The sequence below is a fragment of the Morone saxatilis genome, unplaced genomic scaffold (assembly GCF_004916995.1).
Source record: "Morone saxatilis isolate NCDOM2014 unplaced genomic scaffold, NCSU_SB_2.0 Contig24, whole genome shotgun sequence".
Classification (NCBI taxonomy): Eukaryota; Metazoa; Chordata; class Actinopteri; family Moronidae; genus Morone; species Morone saxatilis.
The window spans coordinates 123486-130227 of NW_023339807.1; the positions used below are offsets into that span (position 1 = coordinate 123486).

The 6742-nt window shown below is 41.7% G+C and overlaps 1 long non-coding RNA gene across 1 annotated transcript; it reads right to left on the reverse strand.

Moving 5' to 3' along the window:
- Positions 1-947: 947 nt before the first annotated feature.
- LOC118336199 lies at positions 948-5571 on the reverse strand. The gene is made up of 4 exons (XR_004797095.1): positions 5235-5571; positions 3959-4080; positions 1747-3243; positions 948-1215 (listed from the first exon to the last, which is right to left on the reverse strand). It is a non-coding gene; the product is annotated as an uncharacterized LOC118336199 (long non-coding RNA).
- Positions 5572-6742: the final 1171 nt, after the last annotated feature.

The following is a 6742-nucleotide window of genomic DNA, read 5'->3' on the forward strand; positions in this document are numbered from 1 at the left end:
CACATGGTAAAAAACTTTATTGCACGCCTTGCAAGAAGAAACAAGATGAAAGGTAGATAACGGAATTGGAGATAAAGTTTGTGGATTATCTTTGATGTGACCCTGACGTGGAAAACAGAGAGTCACTCTAAGAAATAACGTTATTTCTTTGGAGGTTTGCTGTGATGACCTCTGCTGAGGAATGAAATAATTTATGGTGTGGAATAACTCAATTTTGAGGTGCATACTTTCAGGCCCGGGTGTTTGTGATGGTTGCAGCTGTTAGTTTTTTTCCTGACAGTCGTTTTGGCTGCTATATTGTGTGGCTGCTATATTGTGTAGCTGCTATATTGTTTAGCCATCTCCCATCAGATAAATCCTGTGCAGCAGAGATGCTACGGAAATCTTTCGACTAGAGGACATGATTCAGACTGGTTGTCGGGAGGTGACAGGTGTTTGTGAATACTGCTTTTTTGGTACGGGACTAGTTGATGTTAGTACCTGTTGACTGATGTGGATTGCTAGACCCCTACCTGTCTCTTCCCTGCCTGGCTGGCGCGTTTTAGCGCCCTTTCCCTACGGCGGACTGATGCCTCTGTACTACTATGTGTTGGGCGGTCAGTAGAGCCCGGGTTATAGTCGGTAAAGTTAAAAACAGACGGAGCAGCTTCAGGTTTTAGTCTGTTGGTCTGGTGAACCACTAGTTTACCACACTCAAAGGTCTTCTCCTCTATATAATCTTCCACCAGAAAATGATCGCTGCAAACCCGGGAGTCAGCGCTCATGGGTGGGCTCTTTCTCTTCAGTGCCGCTAGCCAGCGCAGCAGCACCGTTCTCAGTTTCAGCGGCAGTTTATGAAAATGGACTTGATTGTGGCTCTTCAGTCTCCATCTTTAAGTGTCTTTGTCTTTCCGTACGTTGTAGGTCAGAGTGCTACAAGATGGCGGCGCCCTTGCCTCAAAAAACAAAACAGGACTTCTTTTTTCTCTAATATGCTTACATTTGTCACTTTTGTTATAAAATTATTGAGTAGAGGTTAAATCCATTTAGTAAATCAGCTTACCTCTCAAACAGAGGAAAGACAAGAAGTCCTCAGTCTTGGGTCGACGTCTAGTCAGACAGGTGACTACAGCCAGGTTGTGGGTGTGGTTACTTCGTGCTGAAGTCATCGACACTGGTGGTCCTGGAGAGCTTGGAGGGGACTGGGCAAACTTCCTCTGTGCTTGCAGCCTTGGTCTGCACATGCATGTGCGTCAGTTTATTAGGTACACCTAGCTAAAAGGGAATGTAATCTAATACGTCCTAGTAGAATCAGTCCTGCAATACATCCTAACCTCATGGAGTTTTTGATTCAACTGTATAAAGTGTTTATTGCATTAAACTAAACTAAACTATTATTTTGTCCATCCCATTTATATCAATGGCTAAATAAGAGAAACAAATCTGTGTCTCTAATTCAGTACAATTGCACAACACCACAGACTTGCTAATAGCAGGACTATTAAGACTACAACTGGCAGGGTCGAATTTGTTCTTTTAAAGAATATCACCAATGCAATCACAGTTTTTCCTTGCCCCTGATGCCAAGTGCTTGCTCATGGCGGGAATAATATATATGTGTGTATACACATATATATACACACACACACACACACACACACTTGTGTTGGACGACCCAAGTAGTTATTATGACTACTGCTTGATTTGCATTTGTCATCTGATCAGCACATAGGAATGAACATGCAAAAACACACTACAGCAGCAGACCTCTTGGTGGCAGGGTCATCCTTGTCATGATGGATGCTAGCAGGGCGGCACTGTTGAGGGTGTGTTCGTGAGTGCCAGCTCCAGCTTGGACCAGCTGATAGGAGGGACTGACACCGGTTGATGCCATTAACCAGGGAGCCTGGAGCCACAGAACAGTTGAAATGTGAGTTACTTACATGAAACTATTTTAGTACTTTGAAAAATGATCTACACATACAATTGTCAATGTATATCTGCATGGATAAAACTATAACAAAAACAGCAAATGACATTCTAGAAATAATGACAGGAAAGATGAGCTGGTGTTAACAGCTAAGCGAAGATCAAAGCCTCATTTCATGGACACTTCAAATAAACCAATTACATTGTAAACCTCAATCACAGCTTACAGACTCACTTCCTGACTTAACTTTGACAGAATTTACTTAATGTAGTTGTATGCACAATTGTGTTCCTGTGCAATGAGGGATTCTTAGTGAAATTACAAGTATGTTCACTTTCTGTTTGACCTTCAAGTAAAGTGGTTTGAATAGTTTGGATAAACCGTTGCCTTCTTTCCAACCTATCTGACACATCATGTTTTATGTGACATCAGACTCTTTTCAGTTATGCCACGATTTTCCCATATCTCAAACTTAGTGAGTACAAGGCTGTGATTACTGATTTCTAAAAAAAAAAAAATGAAAATAAGAGCAGGTAACTAACTGGAATTATCTTTAGAAGGAACTTCTACAGTAGCGGCAGAACTACTGAATTACTAACAGAAGAGGAGTATTGATGGTACTGACCACTGAGGCTTGTGGGAGTGTGTGACCTCAGTGTCCTGGACGGAACAGGAGTGCTCAGCAGTGTCTGTGTGTTTCTCACTGAGTGTTTGTTTTGAGTACTATGCATGTGTTTTGCAGTTTCTATATATTTCGAGTTCAGCAGCGACAGTCTATTTTGTGATTTATGTGAGCGTAGTGTTCTGGTTGATACAGACTTCTTCAGGAATATGTGTGTATTTTCTTGTAGGCGTGTGTGCTGTACAGTTTGTGTAATTTTCCCTGTACACATTTTTGATTTTACTTGCATGTTCTGTATTGTGTGAGTACATTTATTTTTTGGTGTGTGCGAGTCCTGAGACAAGTTTGTTTTTTGTCCTTTGTTGTTGTGTTCATGAGGGCGTAGGTGTTTGGACATGTGCATAGTTTGTGCACGGTGTGTGTTTTTTCGTGTGTGTACATTCTGTGGTCTGTGTGTGACTTTTTGTTGTGACGTGTGCACACTCTGTCTTGTCCGTATGTTTTTTTGTGTGTGCGTGTTAGGTAGTGTCTGCGTCTTTTGCAGTAAAAGTGTATTTTTTGACACGCGTTTGTGTGTGTGTGTGCGTGTGCGTGTGTGAATGTGTGAGTGATTGTGTGTGGTGCGGTGTGTGTCTCTGAATTCCCTGAGGGACAGGAAAAGAACTTTCCGGACCAGACGTTCTTCACACCATGGCATCCCATCACTGATGTCCTGCAGAGTCAGACACAAATACCATCAGCTTTGTTCACACTGCCAGCTGCAGATTATTTCTACTCAAACTATATAAATTTCATCAAACATGATCATACTACAGTAAAATGTACAATAAAACTTTTCATGCACAGTACTCTCTCTGTCTATGTCAATGTGCTGTGTGTGTGGGCAGGGGCTGAGCTCCTGGTCAGAGGCAAGCTTGGTTGCAGGCATTTTTTTTTCTTAATGGTAAAATGGTAAATGGACCTGTACTTGTATAGCGCGTTTTCTAGTCTTCCACTCAAAGCGCTTTTACACTACATGCCGCATACACCCTTTCACACACATTGACTCAGCGATGGCAAAGCCCAAAGGGCGAATGTGGCATGTAAGTGATAAAGCGCTTTGAGTGGTCAGAAGACTAGAAAGGCCCTATACAAATCAGACTGACCACTGCAGACTAGGAACATCCCACAAGAGCTGCAGTTTTGGAGATGCTCTGACCCAGTCGTCTAGCCATCACAGTTTGGCCCTCATCAAAGTTGCTCAAATCCTTACACTGCCCATTTTTCCCACCCACTGACAGGTGCCATGATAACCAGATAATCAGTATTATTCATATCATTCATATCATAGTCATTCAAATTTCGAATTAATTTAGATCCATCTGTATAGATTTGCTTTTGCTGTGACATTAATGTTTAACATAAAAGTAGAAAGAAATTTCACTCACATATTTCTTCTTGATGATATTCCGTTTGGGTCTGTCTGTACTCATCTTGCCCAGTAGACACTAAGGGGCACATGAATTATGGAAGCCTCTTTCCTTTGAATTTGGCTGTTTTGCTTTCTTTTCTGAAAGAAAACATTGGCAGTGTTCAAAATAAGATCACAACACAAAATATCAATGTTCTGTCCCATCAGTGTTGTTTTTTTAAAGTGGTAATACTTCCTTCAAATATGCCTTACTGGCTCTGTACAATATATTTGAAATTTCAGATAGACATGGTGGAAAAAAGCATGATGTAAAAACAAAGCAACAGTCCACACAAACTAAGCAGGAAGCCTCAAGAATTGAAAACAGTTTGATAAAAAACTCTTGCATCCTTGTTCACTTACTAGCCAACTAAGTATAATGACCATGGCCATTTCTATGACAACTGAACAGTTGTGAGATACGATTAAAGCTCTGGAAAAGCTAGTAAGTGGACCTTAAATTACATAAGGTTTTTTTTGTCAAAATAAATACATCATCTAGCTATTACCTAGCTGTAGATAATGTAAACTAGCTGCCAGTGAGTTTTGGGATTTAGAGAAGAAGAAATTGCCCTTTAACCAGCCTTGCTCAAGGGCACCAAGATGGAAGCTGGTGATGTGGGATATCAGCAGGATATTTATTGCATCTTAGTTTTCCCATGTCTATAATCATCTATGTTAACATATATATATATATATAAAGAAAAAATCACTGATTCAATTCTGCTGCACATACTGACTGATAATGCAAGCTGTGGAAAAAGTGATTGTGTTAATAACCTTAAGTCATTCAATTAGCACATAACCCTCCAGATCAGGTGTTACATGTAGATTAAACAAAAATGCAGTTAAAGCCTATACACTACTAGCACAACATTTGAATGGATTTACACAATGCCGCGTATTTATTCTCGAATTAGTCCTTATTTGTGCTTAATTAAGCATCAGGAAGAAGCTTCCTCATTCAATTGAATGCGTTACTACCAGCAACCAGCGACGAATTCGCCACCAGTTAAATTAATATAGTCACAGATTGATCTGGAACAACGGCCTCAGACAGAGCCGCTCATCAACCATTGAACAGATATTAGTGAAGGGTGTACCGATAAATGTGGAACGCAGTCTACAATTCGGACTAGTCTGTAACGTTACATGAACACACATGTTGTACACAAACATTACAACGGACATCTCTATTGTAGTCATATTAATCCTTGAACAAAGAAAATATGAAACAATAATCGATCACCCACCTCCAACAGGATTACCACCGGCCTACATCATGAGCACACCAACAACCTGAGGGAATGGCACACGGACTCACACATTTTACCAAACCCTGAAGCAATGAGTCACGTAAAATATCCAACCGGCACCGGAGTGCCGTTATTCACCTTACTGAGCCTTGAGACTCGGTGTGCTGCTTTAAGTCGGCACCTGCACGGGTGTTCAGCGCAGGAAGGCAAGCACCACTGCGGTTCTGTGAGCCGCCGTTTCAGAACCAAGGCCAGCCCAGGTTATATTTCAGTGCGCATGTATTGTTTACTACGGTTGGTTTAGGCAACGATTGATTTGCAGTTGGCTGATTATGCGTCTACCACGTGACAGGGAAATCAGTCATGGTTCATCCTCGGGGTTCGCCATTTGTCCAATACATCGTTTGTCACCCCGTCGGGACTCCGAAACTAGTATGCTCTGCTGAGCCGTAGTTACCAAGAACCGTCCCTGTAGCCGACGTTTAGATCCCAATGCGCTTCTATTCGTGCAATTAAGGTACAGGCTTTGCGCAGGGGTGGATCTAGAGGGGTGGCCTAAAAATGCCTGGCCACCCCATCTGCCATCCCAGTTTGTTGTCAAACTCCCCCAATCAGCCCCCAAGACACGAATGTCCGACATGCACAAAAATTGGCACGCATGTGTAACGTGATCAGACAAGCAAAAATGCCTCTTGGAGCTATAGCCTACCCCAAACCCAACAGGAAGTCGGTCATTTTGGATTTAGCTGTCATTTTTGGCATTGTAGTTTCATAGTGTAGTACGAACTCGTCCTAGGGAAGTTATCGGATCAACTTCAAATTTAATCTAAAGACATTCATGACTAAAAGTTGTGCTATTTACGACATATAGTCAAACGGCGTGCCCGTGGCATCCAATTTTGACGATTTGCCATGAAAAAGGAAGTTGTCTTAACTTCAGTGTACATGATCTAATCTCAATGTAACTTCAAGAGTCCCGCCCTGAACACATCTATGTGATAATATTCAGTAATAGTGGCAAAAGGAAATGTAATTTTTATACTTTTATGTATTTCTCTCAGCAGATTGATCAGATCTAGCTGAAAGTCTGTCAGAAGTCTCTTAAGATGACGATGATGACATCTTATGAATCTTAACAATTTTCACTGAACCATGTTGCCATAGCAACGTGGCGAAAATCAGCTTTTGTGTTAACAATTGAACAATTTTGGCCGAAAGTTCATGAAACTTTGGAAAAAATTCAGTCGTGGCAAAGGCTTATGTATTGCCTTGGTACTGCAGATGGGCATCACAAAATGGCTTAGCCACGCCCCCCAGAATCAGCCCCCAAGACACGTACGACCGAACAGTACGAAAATGGTACCGATGTGTATCAGTGATTGAGACAGAGCAAAAAATGCTCTGTGGACGCAGTAACCCAAACCCAGACAGGAGCCCCTGCCAATTTGTGAATGTCACGCGCGCAGTTAATTTCGGTGGAATTTTTCGCGCCGGTTGTACTTGAA